The sequence below is a fragment of the Epinephelus lanceolatus genome, chromosome 5, assembly GCF_041903045.1.
Source record: "Epinephelus lanceolatus isolate andai-2023 chromosome 5, ASM4190304v1, whole genome shotgun sequence".
Taxonomy (NCBI): Eukaryota; Metazoa; Chordata; class Actinopteri; order Perciformes; family Serranidae; genus Epinephelus; species Epinephelus lanceolatus.
The window spans coordinates 297,501-311,606 of NC_135738.1; the positions used below are offsets into that span (position 1 = coordinate 297,501).

The window sequence follows — 14,106 nt, forward strand, 5'->3', positions numbered from 1 at the left end:
ACTGAGGTGGAGGTGATGGAGGATGGTGTGACGCTGAGGTGGAAGAGATGGAGGATGGTGTGACACTGAGGTGGAGGTGATGGAGGATGGTGTGACGCTGAGGTGGAGGTGATGGAGGATGGTGTGACGCTGAGGTGGAAGAGATGGAGGATGGTGTGACACTGAGGTGGAGGTGATGGAGGATGGTGTGACGCTGAGGTGGAAGAGATGGAGGATGGTGTGACGCTGAGGTGGAGGTGATGGAGGATGGTGTGACACTGAGGTGGAGGTGATGGAGGATGGTGTGACGCTGAGGTGGAGGTGATGGAGGATGGTGTGACGCTGAGGTGGAAGAGATGGAGGATGGTGTGACACTGAGGTGGAGGAGATGGAGGATGGTGTGACACTGAGGTGGAGGAGATGGAGGATGGTGTGACGCTGAGGTGGAGGAGATGGAGGATGGTGTGACACTGAGGTGGAGGTGATGGAGGATGGTGTGACACTGAGGTGGAGGTGATGGAGGATGGTGTGACGCTGAGGTGGAGGAGATCAGCCATGACTGTGGAACCACAGTATTTTAAAGGAACCTTTCAGCCACAGAACGAGCGTCTGTTCAACACTCAGTCACGTCGTGTTACCTTAAACTCATGAAGGAAGCTTCTCTCATGTCTCCACAGAAAACTGTGAACATATTGATCCATTGATTGATCAGGAATCATCAGTTTACAGATGCTCACACAGCTGGTACAGAACAATCCAGTCACTTCACAAACACTAAAATAACCACAGTGTTGGAGCTTCAAAGATCAGTTTCACTTTTAAACTGTGATGTTGTCCCGACTGGATCGTTCTGTTCCAGCTGTGTGACTCTGTAAACTCATGGGGTGATGCAGTTTGGCTGTTCTTAAAGTTGATCCCCAGTCAATCAGTAAATCAATATGTTGCAGTTTCCTGTGGAGACGTGATAAAAATGTGACTGGCTGATTTACAGGTGGCCATTTTGTTTGTACAGTGTTCCTTTAAGGGATCGCTTCAAGTAGTTTGGACACAAAGATAAAGTCCGTCCGACTCCATCTGAATTTTAACATGTCTGAGTTTATGGAGACGAAGGAGAAAATCAGGCTTCCTGAGAACCTGACGGACACACTTCATGATGAGGAAAGGATTTTGTGTTATAAATCTGACCTGAAGTCAGTTTATGATTGGGACTGTGTGAGGCTGGATGCCTGAACCTAACAAAGTCTGTTTCCTATTAATGATCCTACTGTGCTTTTATGTGCCAGGATGTTCCCAGTGTCAGACTGAAGGAACAAACTGAAGGGGTTTTGTGGACCTCAGCCTCACATCAGTAATAAGAGAGTCATGTGAGTTTCAGACACAGCAGCAAAATACACACGTACATAAGAAATAGAGTCCTGATCTTCAGACAGTGTTTGTAGCTTTAAAATGAAATGTACATTAACTCTTTAAAAAACCAACAGAGTGGGAGCAGAGAGGAGAGTCTGAGTTTGGACAGATGAGATAAACTGTATGTTTCTGTGATGAACACAGACTGTAGATCTGCAGCAGGTTCAAATAAAACATTTGATATTTATCGCCACCACAGTTTTTTTTCCGTTAACCGTTCCCGCTCCATGGCGTGGAGCCTCCCCTCACATTCAGCAGCAGATTTGTGCGCTGTCCTCTAAATCATTTCCCTCTCTTGCAGATTGCTCCCTGCTGGAATATTGGCCTGACAGACGTTTTTTTTCCTCCCTCTGCTTCCCCAGTGGACTCATTTACATTTATGCACGCAGCAATTAATTACAGGCTGGCGCTGGCCTTGTAAATTAGAGGGAGCCGAGGTCGCCCTCATTATTGCCCCTGACAGTTAAAGCCTTGTTTGGGTCGTGACTTCAGGCTGGGACACTCTTCATACATCTGATATCACTTTGCAGCAAATGAAGAGAATTTACTTTCCTGATGAAAATCTTATTTCAGTTTTTCTTTCTTTTATTTTTCACTGGAAACAAAAAGGTTGAGCTGAGTGTTCCTCCAGGCCTGTGTTGTGTGTGTTTTGGGGGTCTTACATCCAAACACTTGTGGAGGGGGTTTTCTATAGAGCCAGGAGTCAGGCAGGCGACTTCTCACGGTATCGGCCTTTTCATGAGAAGACGCTCCAACTTTTTCCGGCTCCTTCCCTCACAAGGCCGTCCTTTCTTCTGTGTCACGCAGCGATGTGTTTGTGCATACCTTAGCAGCCTGACAAAAGAAGGCAGAGACCCTTTTCACTGCAGCCTTTGACATTCACCTCTTGTTTTTACAATCTTTCCAAGGCGTGCTGTTTGCACAGTGGAACAGGCTTTGTCTTGAAGAAGCGGGACAATGGTGAGCGTCATAATGTAATCTCTTCGGCATGGTGAGCAGAGGGGCGAGGTTTAGATGTATGTGCCGGCGCTTGCCCCTTCCACCCCTCCCCCTCCCTCCTGCCCTTTACTTCAGCAATATTTCATGTTAACAACCACTCAGAGGAGAATACATGTTGTCACTCTCTGGTGTTCACCTCGCTCCTTTGTCAAGGAAACACAAAAGCTTTTCACTCATGCAAACATCCCGTCCCTCCCTCCACTCGTTAGTAAAGGTGTAGTGAGCAGCAGTTTGCCCACCCACATGCATATCTGCAGCCATGTCTGTTTTATCAACGTCACCGCACAACATTTAGACGCAGACATTATCGTTCCCCCACCTTTAGCAAGTCCTTTATCAGCCTGAACCAAAGCACACACAACATCAAAGTTCTGCACTTTGTCCCATCAAACACTCTCCAGTGTTCACAGCTCAGGGTGTTGGTTGGACTCTCAAACAGTCTCTGAACCCCCTACATCCGCAGACACGCCCACTTCAGGTGGAGACTGACCAGGTGAAGAAGGAGGCAGGGTTTCAACTCTCTTTTTTCTGAACCACCTCTGTTTATGTCAGACATAGAAACAACTTTAACATCATCAACACCTTTAGGAACAGATCGTCTGGAGTCCTTTTCACACAGAGACGGCGCCGTAGAGCCTCTACAGCGTCCTGTATTTATGCAGAACCAAACGACGGCGGCATCATGTGGCTCCAGGGTGTGATGTCAGACAGCATGATGACATCACACAATCAAAAGAGATGTGACATATAACACAACAGCGTCGGCCTCTAGTGTGACATATAACATACGTGTCAGCAGCTCTTTATAAACAACAACAATGACATCACATGTCAATCACAATCATTTAGCGTCCCTGTTATATGGCGGCTGACCTCGTCCCCTGCTCCGAGGGTAAGGAGCTCCTGGACCTCATTGTTTGAGTTAGCTGCTAACTGCTAGCAGCTGCTGTTCCTCTTCTTTGAGTTAGCTGCTAATTGCTAACAGCTGCTGTTCTTCTTCTTTGAGTTAGCTGCTAACTGCTAACACCTACTGTCCTTCTTCTTTGAGTTAACCACTAACTGCTAACAGCAGCTGTTCTTCTTCTTTGAGTTAGCTGCTAACTGCTAACAGCTACTGTCCTTCTTCTTTGAGTTAACCACTAACTGCTAACAGCAGATGTTCTTCTTCTTTGATTTAGCTGCTAACTGCTAACAGCTACTGTCCTTCTCCTTTGAGTTAACCACTAACTGCTAACAGCAGCTGTTCTTCTTCTTTGATTTAGCTGCTAACTGCTAACAGCTACTGTCCTTCTCCTTTGAGTTAACCACTAACTGCTAACAGCAGCTGTTCTTCTTCTTTGATTTAGCGGCTAACTGCTAACATCTACTGTCCTTCTCCTTTGAGTTAACCACTAACTGCTAACAGCAGCTGTTCTTCTGCTATGAGTTAGCTGCTAACTGCTAACAGCAGCTGTTCTTCTTCTATGAGTTAACTGCTAACTGCTAACAGCAGCTGTTCTTCTGCTATGAGTTAGCTGCTAACTGCTAACAGCTGCTGTTCCTCTTCTTTGAGTTAGCTGCTAATTGCTAACAGCTGCTGTTCTTCTTCTTTGAGTTAGCTGCTAACTGCTAACAGCTACTGTCCTTCTTCTTTGAGTTAACCACTAACTGCTAACAGCAGCTGTTCTTCTTCTTTGATTTAGCTGCTAACTGCTAACATCTACTGTCCTTCTCCTTTGAGTTAACCACTAACTGCTAACAGCAGCTGTTCTTCTGCTATGAGTTAGCTGCTAACTGCTAACAGCTGCTGTTCTTCTTCTATGAGTTAACTGCTAACTGCTAACAGCAGCTGTTCTTCTGCTATGAGTTAGCTGCTAACTGCTAACAGCTGCTGTTCCTCTTCTTTGAGTTAGCTGCTAATTGCTAACAGCTGCTGTTCCTCTTCTTTGAGTTAGCTGCTAATTGCTAACAGCTGCTGTTCTTCTTCTTTGAGTTAGCTGCTAACTGCTAACAGCTGCTTTTTAAGTCTCCCTCAGCGGGTCACACACACATACCACATTGTCAAAATGTTACAGCTGTGCCATCCATGATTCCGTCCTTGCAAACCATCCTGGTCATACAGACATCGTTTTAGTGCTGTAACTTCCTCTGCTGCCGGCCTAAAGATGAGACAACTCCGTCCATCATTCCATGATTGTACCTTTTTTTAAAGAATACCGAGGCAGAATAATTCCTGCCTTGAACAGGAAGTGTGAAAGGGGCTTGAGAGAGGTCACCATCACATCCATTTGACAGATGACTCAATTTTGCTCCTCTCTATGATGTCATGTATTGAGTGCGGTCAATCGGAAAGACAAACTATCTTGAACGCACCCTGATCCAGTGGTGAATCTTCCTATAGGCGACACAGACACCACCCTGGGCACTGAACATGCTGGTTTCGACCCTGCCCCGGTCTTTGTGGCACCACTCATCAGGGACTGAAAATAAAACAACCTGTTGCCTTAAATGTGATCAGATATCATGTCTGGTATCATGTCATGTCATGTCATGTCTTAGACAGACAGCGTGTCCAGCTCGGCCGGCTGTCCTCTGACAGACAGGGCGTCCTATAAACTGATCATTTCTGGGTCGAGTGAAGCTGAATGTGGTTTAATTGTCCATATGATGATGAGCTGTTTCCCAAGGTGCAGACATGGAAGTGGCAGCGCAGAGCCTCATGTGGTGCAGAGCTCATTCACACAGCTTCTGTCTCATAGAGTCTCATTGTTCTGGCTGCAGCGTGTCCACGTCGGCACAAGTGGCCCTGACAGCTGCAACAAGACAACATTCGGGACTGTACATATTTAGTTGTGTCAGTGTGTGTGTTCATTGTTCAGGTGCAGGCGTCGCTCTGAGTGGACACAGTGGATCTCACAGTAGATCTCCTTGTCCTGCACGGATCTCTTTCCTCTCCTGTAACGCTGTGACGTCACAGCTTCACTCAGACTCAGCTTCTGGTTTCTTTATCAAACAGGTGTTTTTTCTGTCTCTGGCTCAGTGGCAGAGTAACATGTGCCATTTATACAGCAGTTGGACAGTGAGCCAAAAAGGTAGCTGTTACTTCCTGCAGTTGTCAGGAGGAGCCTGGGATGGTTTATAGCCGGGTCTCTGATGTCAGCTCCTCTTCTGAGGAGGTCTGTGTGTCATCTGCCATCAAACACTTCTCACATTCTGCTGGGTTTCTCTGCACCAGTTTGACCTGTTTCTACTTAAGTTTACGGTGTAAATGTCTTTTAGTTCAGTCAAAATAAAAGTCATCTGCTACTTCAACGTTTTTATCGGGGGGAGACAAATGAACATGTTCTAAATAATGAGGAGGACGTGTCTCCTGCGTCCCCCCAAAAAATCTACAGCTGTTGCCGGAGTCACTCGTGAACTTATCAGTTTTATAAAACAGCAGCACAACGTGATCATACTGTGATGATATGAGTCAGGTGACCACACTCAGCTATCGTCCCAACACACTTTGGACCTTTCTTTGTCTCCGCCTACAAAATTCTGAGGCCTCAGTTTAAAACACAAAGTTTTAATATGTCTGGATGTTTAACGAATCCTAACACAACAGTCGGTATGATATCTGACAAACCAGTGCCCCACGAATGACGTCATGTCGTTAACCTAATGTAAGTTATGTAATTAACGTCATGTGACAGAGGTTCGGTTTAGGAAAGGAAACAAGGTGACATCGTACTTCACAATGACTCAGAGTGATCCTGACTCGACCGTTCAGGATCACTTCCATCTTTACTCTGTCAGCTAATTGGTCACATGATCACAGCCTTGCAGAATACATGAACTAGCAGCTCATCATTTAGAGGAATATGCACAATTTTTAGTGCGTTACTTTTTGTAGGAACACGTAGAGCAGTCCTGTTTGATGCAGCTCTCAGAGGGTTAATGTGCTCATGTAGGATCCTGAGAATCTGCAGGGGCAGGTATTGAAATCTATATTTATGAAGTCTTGAGCCGCACCCTCAGTGACTGCAGCGTGTCAGAGTGTTGCATACAGTCATCACAAGATCACTGATCAAACTTCTGATCACTATAGACGGAGTTATTCTGATCGACCCTGCACCCTGATGTCACCAAAGGGTTAATGCACCTTAAACGCAGCAGTGCGTTCACATACATAAACATGTATGTGTGTGTGTATGTGTGTGTGTGGGTGTGTGTGTGCAGGAGTGAACGGGCTGTTCTCTACAGGGTTCATGTCGTGTGAATGTCAGTGTCCGCCTGCACACGAGGCTGAGTGTGTGTGTGTGACAGAACATGTGTGTGTGTGTGTGTGTGTGTTGCAGCAGCTCTCCTCCACTGGGCAGCCAGCTGTCTCTGTGATTACCCAGCATCCTCCAGGTGTCAGATCTGCCATCTGCAGATGAGTGGCAGGGCGTGTGTGTGAGGAATGGAGGGAAGAGAGGGGGAGAGGAAACAGAAGAACTGGTTCTGCAGACATCTGGAACGTGTTCAGACGGGTCAGCGAATGCCACCGAGTGTGAATGGCGCTCCGTTGAAAAGGTGGTTTTCAGAGTCCTCGGCTTCTTCAGCTGTTATTGGCTGATTCTGCCTCTCACACAGAGGAGACACATGAGCTAGTATCTAACAGAAATGTTTCTCACACACTATTTGTTCTCATTATTATTATCAGAAGAAGTGTTGGAGCGTTTGAGCTGTTTGAGGCAGAACTGGTCTTAATTGTGTCCTGAGAGGAAAAACAGCTGGAAGAGTAAAAATCATTTGGTTGATTAAAGACATGAATAAAAGATCACACACACACACACACACAGTCTTTGCTTTTTTCTTCATTGTTCTCAATTAGCCTCAAATTGTAGAATCAAAGGCGTGTTTGTGTTTCGCTCTTTGTACAGCTTAGATGTTGCGCTAAGGCGCCGTCATAATGTCAGAGATGCTGCTGTGGTGTGTCTGTGTGGACGCAGCCTCCCAGTCTCAGTTAAGACTCTAGCTCCCATCATCCTCTCTGAGTGGGGGCGGTCCCGTCCTGAACCTTCAAAGTCGTCCATCGGCAGTTTGACCTGTTTGATGCAGTGATCTGTTTCCTGTGACCCCGGCTGTAGCGTGTGAGTGTGTGATCAGGCTGACCTCAGGTCAGCGGTGTATTTAAAGCAGCCGCCCACCAATGATTACCTGTCCATCTGATGAGCGGCGCTCTCATAAGGATCAATTTCTGACAGAAAATATCAGGCACCACCGACTGTATTAAGACTTCAAAGCTGCGTGTGAGAATCACGCTGTTTGTCCTTCGTTAGCGTGGCGGTGTGTGTGTGTGTGTCGACATTTCTGCAGTGTGAGAAACAAACTGATCCTCTGTTGGCTCTGCCGTGGACTCCACACTGGACCTCTGTTCAATCTGTAACGTCCACCACACGGGGACCTCAGGAGGGTCCACGCAGTGTTCACTGGGCGCCAAAAAAACTGCTCCATCCAGATACTTTGTCAAAACCACAACCTGTTGGAGGGACGAGAATTTGTTCAGCATTCATTAAAATGTATCCTGATGTGGAGGGTGACACACTCATCCTCTAAAGGGTCAGTTCACCCAAAATTACACATCACTCACCTTCTGTGGCAGGAAGCTGTGAAGATCGGTTTGGTTTTACTTTTCCAAGATTTGAGACATCTGTTAAAATAAAACAATTAAAGTTTGTGAAAATATAACAGCAACAGGTCTCTGTGTCTGTTCCTGCGTCTCTGGTAGAAGGTCGATACAGTCAGGCCGTTCTCATGGACTGTTCATACATATGTAGATGGATTAGATGTATGTACAGTGTGAGGGGGGTGTCACTCAAATTAACACGTACAAATCAGGAAAAGATTCAAACTGACCACAGAGAGATGCAAAGATTCTGCAACGAGACACAAATAAGTGCAAGAGGCAAAACAACCATGAGACACAAACATGAGAAACACTAAATAACTCAGAGAAACACAAAACCACAAAGAGATGTCTTACAGCTACAAAGAGGTGTGTTACAGCTACAAACAGATGTCTTACAGCTACAAAGAGGTGTGTTACAGCCACAAACAGATGTGTTACAGCTACAAACAGATGTGTTACAGCTACAAACATGTGTTACAGCTACAAACATGTGTTACAGCCACAAACAGATGTGTTACAGCTACAAACGTGTTACAGCTACAAACAGATGTGTTACAGCTACAAACAGATGTGTTACAGCTACAAACATGTGTTACAGCTACAAACAGATGTGTTACAGCTACAAACGTGTTATAGCTACAAACAGATATGTTACAGCCACAAACAGATGTGTTACAGCTACGAACATGTGTTACAGCTACAAACTGATGTGTTACAGCTACAAACAGGTGTGTTACAGCTACAAACAGATGTGTTACAGCTACAAACATGTGTTACAGCTACAAACAGATGTGTTACAGCTACAAACATGTGTTACAGCTACAAACGTGTTATAGCTACAAACAGATATGTTACAGCCACAAACAGATGTGTTACAGCTACGAACATGTGTTACAGCTACAAACTGATGTGTTACAGCTACAAACATGTGTTACAGCTACAAACAGATGTGTTACAGCTACAAACATGTGTTACAGCTACAAACAGATGTGTTACAGCCACAAACAGATGTGTTACAGCTACAAACGTGTTACAGCTACAAACAGATGTGTTACAGCCACAAACAGATGTGTTACAGCTACAAACATGTGTTACAGCTACAAACAGATGTGTTACAGCTACAAACAGGTGTGTTACAGCTACAAACAGATGTCTTACAGCTACAAACATGTGTTACAGCTACAAACAGATGTTATACAGCTACAAACTGATGTGTTACAGATACAAACAGGTGTGTTACAGCTACAAACAGATGTGTTACAGCTACAAACATGTGTTACAGCTACAAACAGATGTGTTACAGCTACAGAGATGTGTTACAGCTACAGAGATGTGTTACAGCTACAAAGAGATGTGTTACAGCTACAAACATGTGTTACAGCTACAAACAGATGTTATACAGCTACAAACTGATGTGTTACAGCTACAAACAGATGTGTTACAGCTACAAACAGATGTTATACAGCTACAAACTGATGTGTTACAGCTACAAACAGGTGTGTTACAGCTACAAACATGTGTTACAGCTACAAACAGATGTGTTACAGCCACAAACAGATGTGTTACAGCTACAGAGATGTGTTACAGCTACAAACATGTGTTACAGCTACAAAGAGATGTCTTACAGCTACAAACAGATGTGTTACAGCTACAAACATGTGTTACAGCTACAAACAGATGTGTTACAGCTACAAACAGATGTGTTACACCTACAAAGAGATGTCTTACAGCTACAAACATGTGTTACAGCTACAAACTGATGTGTTACAGCCACAAACAGATGTGTTACAGCTACAAACAGATGTGTTACAGCTACAAACATGTGTTACAGCTACAAACAGATGTGTTACAGCTACAAACATGTGTTACAGCTACAAAGAGATGTCTTACAGCTACAAACATGTGTTACAGCTACAAACATGGGTTACAGCTACAGACTGATGTGTTACAGCCACAAACAGATGTGTTACAGCTACAAACAGATGTGTTACAGCTACAAAGAGATGTCTTACAGCTACAAACATGTGTTACAGCTACAAACATGGGTTACAGCTACAAACAGATGTCTTACAGCTACAAACATGTGTTACAGCTACAAACAGATGTGTTACAGCTACAAACATGTGTTACAGCTACAAAGAGATGTCTTACAGCTACAAACATGGGTTACAGCTACAGACTGATGTGTTACAGCCACAAACAGATGTGTTACAGCTACAAACAGATGTGTTACAGCTACAAAGAGATGTGTTACAGCTACAAACAGATGTGTTACAGCTACAAACATGTGTTACAGCTACAAAGAGATGTCTTACAGCTACAAACATGTGTTACAGCTACAAACATGGGTTACAGCTACAGACTGATGTGTTACAGCCACAAACAGATGTGTTACAGCTACAAACAGATGTGTTACAGCTACAAACATGTGTTACAGCTACAAACAGATGTGTTACAGCTACAAACATGTGTTACAGCTACAAAGAGATGTCTTACAGCTACAAACATGTGTTACAGCTACAAACATGGGTTACAGCTACAGACTGATGTGTTACAGCCACAAACAGATGTGTTACAGCTACAAACAGATGTCTTACAGCTACAAAGAGATGTCTTACAGCTACAAACATGTGTTACAGCTACAAACAGATGTGTTACAGCTACAAAGAGATGTCTTACAGCTACAAACATGTGTTACAGCTACAAACAGATGTGTTACAGCTACAAACAGATGTGTTACAGCTACAAAGAGATGTCTTACAGCTACAAACATGTGTTACAGCTACAAACAGATGTGTTACAGCCACAAACAGATGTGTTACAGCTACAAACAGATGTGTTACAGCTACAAACATGTGTTACAGCCACAAACAGATGTGTTACAGCCACAAACAGATGTGTTACAGCCACCAACGTAACGTAACTTTACTTGCCCAAAGATAACCCACAAAACTTTACATTAACTATGTAACGTGACAACATTGGTGATAATTCAACTGAAACCAAGTGAACACTGAGTTGATTTAAAGTTCGTCCTCATATTTCTTTTCATAAATCGAACTTTTACTTAACTTTACTTTCCTAAAAATAACTTTGTGTTATGTACATAACTTCACTTTTAGTGGGTAACTTTACATTTGGTACTTGATGTGACAGTGCAGTTCATGAGGTTCATCCTCACCATGTTTCTTTTCCTAAACTGAACCTACGTAACTTGAAGTTTGTAACGTGATGACGTCATTCATGAGGCACTAATTTGTTAGATATGAGCTGTTGTATGACGACACATTGAGTGAAAGCTGTGACTATAGAATGAAATTCCCTTCGTGGTGTCGGAGGAAGAAATGTGAGAAACAGGCAACCTGGACAGATGAATCCAAACGATCTGTATGTGTACATACCACGAGATTTAAGTCAGTGATTTGGGTGAAGTGTACCTTTAACTGATGATGATGATGATGATGATGATGATGAAACATGGTAATAATGATGTTCTCATGTTTTCCTCTTTTCCAGGTGACGTTCATGAATTTTAAAATCATCCAGAAGTGAGAAGAGGGTGTCGGAGCTGAAGTCTCTTATTTCTGTAAGTGTGATATTAATATCGTCTGTCAGAGTGTGTGTGTGTGTGTGTGTGTGTGTGTGTGTGTGTGTGTAATTTTTGCCTTTGTTTGGCACTCTGGATGACTCTGATGACTCTGATGATGATGATGATGATGATGATGCCTCCAACAAATAGTCAGATAATAGTAAGATTATTAGCATTCATAGAGAAACGTGATTGTTTTTTTACTTGAAGCAGAACGCAGCGACACTTGCTGAAGTTTGAACGTTGAACGTTTTGCAGCAGCGGTTGTCTTAGCAGAGTGTGTTGTTGTGTGTGTGTGTGTGTTATATATGTGTGTGTTGGTCCGTGTTAGTCCAGCGGCACATACAGAACACTTTTGATTTGTTTCCCAGCGAATGCAGCGCTGCTCTCGGGTTAGTATTCTGCCCTGTGCGCCCTCAATAGCAGCTTTCAGTGCGGGTGAAGAAAGGGGTCTTTTAAAGCGTCTCGCAGGCATCACTCCAGGAAGCTTTCAGCGCCGCGACCTACAGTACGCCTTTTAATGGACTCTCTCTGTGTGAGCAATAAAGATTGTATCTGGAGTCAGATCGTGCTGGAGGAGGTAACACTAGCCCAGATGAAGCCAGTGAGGTGGCGGCGGCCCGTGCTGATGGCTTCAGCAGAGACACATGAAATGTACAGATGGGAGAGGTTGGAGAAAAGAGCCATCAGACCATCTGGCTAATCCCCCTGTTTAAGAATACTTATTAAGGCCCTCTGTAGTGGCCCTTGAGCCGTGTCACTGCCGGGTCAACAAGTGGCCTCACAGAGTGGACAGAGCGGCTTCAGTGTTGTGTTGCAGGTGATAATCTGTGTCCTGCCGCTTGGTCCAGGACTTCACTTTCAAATGCTGATTTATGGCTCCTGTAAATCCTGTTGTCAATCTGGAGGTTTGGCCCCCACCCAGGGGGGTCAAGGCTCTGGCACTGATTGATGCGACCTCTGACACCATGTACACATAGATTCATTTTAAAGATTTATTGTGTCACTTTTATACATTAAAATGTCTAAAAACAAGGGGACCATCCTGATGAGATCATCCTGAACATTTCCAGCAGCTTTCAAACCATCGTTTGGTTTCTGTTGTTGTCTGTAAAAAGCTCTCGTAACTTTTTATCCTGCTTTATGCTACATCTTTATGATATGTTTTCATTTTTAATGATATATTTTAACTTGAAGGATTTTAATCATCAGACATCTGAATCTGAAGTTATCAGATCTGAGCAAATGTCAGAGGCAGCTGTGCCAAACACCTGAAACGTCTTTATTCAGTGCAACTGTGAGAAACTGTCTGCAGTGACGCTCATACCAGCAGAAAATGACATATTTTACATTTAAGGGTACTAAAACGTTGAGAAGCACTGATCTGGAGCAACCAGCGTGACGTCTGGTGACGGATATCTCTGAAGACAATATTGTTACGACTGAAGATCAATAAAGTAATACAAACATCACAGTAATTAATCCAGGCCTTGTACATTTATTTCCTGTGATTGAAGAAAGGAACAGTGTCATTGTTGGGGAAAACCAGAGCACTCAGGCTCGCCTTTAATTCCATCAAACAACCTTAATTTCATCAGCTCATCTGGAAACTTGAAATCACATTATTGTGTCTTTTAACATGCAGTTGCTTTTCAAATGGAATTACATGGCGGTGAGATGACAAGTGGACCCTCCTAACACAGTTAGAGTCTGTACAGGGAACCAATCGTGTCGTGACAGGAACAATTTATTTTATCTTTGTTTCATAAGACTTTGGGAAGAAGTGGCTGCTGATTGGTGGAGAGTTTACAAAGTCAAAGCTCAACTGTACAAAGTGTGTTTAATGATGAGAGGAGCTGAGGTGTGATTGTGTTCGAGCTGATCACTGGACCTGAAACAGGTTCATGTTGGTTTCACTGTGTTCATCAGCAGAGCCTCGAGAACGTGATCCACATTTTTATTTGTGCATTAAAAATGAACATGTTATTGGTCATCTTGGTTATGGTCAGGAAAAGATCATGTTTTAGCTAAAACTACCAGGTTTTAGGGGAACAATCGCTGCTGTCTACACTGACAGGTCAGATTTAGACCCACGTCTACGCCGCTGGAAACACAGTGATGACTCACTAAAACACTGGTTGGTCTGGAACAGAGTCTGCAGGTGTCACGCCATCCACCGTCCTCTCCACCTCCCAATGGCAGAGTCATCTCGTATCTCTGCACTGTAGAAACACTGACGTATGAAACATGCAGATATAATGTAGTGGTACAGTTTTCTTGAGGCTCCTGGGCTGTTTATAGATGAAGCTATTTTCATACTGAACCTGTGAAGTCGTGGTCTGACATGTGGCACTGAGACGGACATTGAGAGACAGACTTCAGTGGGACTTATTTCTGGAGCTGTGTTGTTAAGCATGTTTGCTGTAATGGCAGTCATTTGCACAGAGTTAGAAGAGTGAGCAGACAGCAGGCAGCTGTTGGGCTGATTTGTGGTCAG

The 14,106-nt window shown here is 43.9% G+C and overlaps 1 protein-coding gene across 4 annotated transcripts in view; it reads left to right on the top strand.

The window, feature by feature from the left end:
- The window catches only part of LOC117261997 (transcription factor SOX-6-like), a 188,190-nt gene that overhangs the window by 11,698 nt on the left and 162,386 nt on the right, over positions 1-14,106 (top strand). For all 4 annotated transcript variants that reach the window (XM_078167556.1, XM_078167559.1, XM_078167558.1 and 1 more), the window contains exon 2: positions 11,537-11,606. The gene's annotated coding sequence lies outside the window, so the exon portion shown is untranslated. The remainder of the gene's footprint in view (positions 1-11,536; positions 11,607-14,106) is intronic.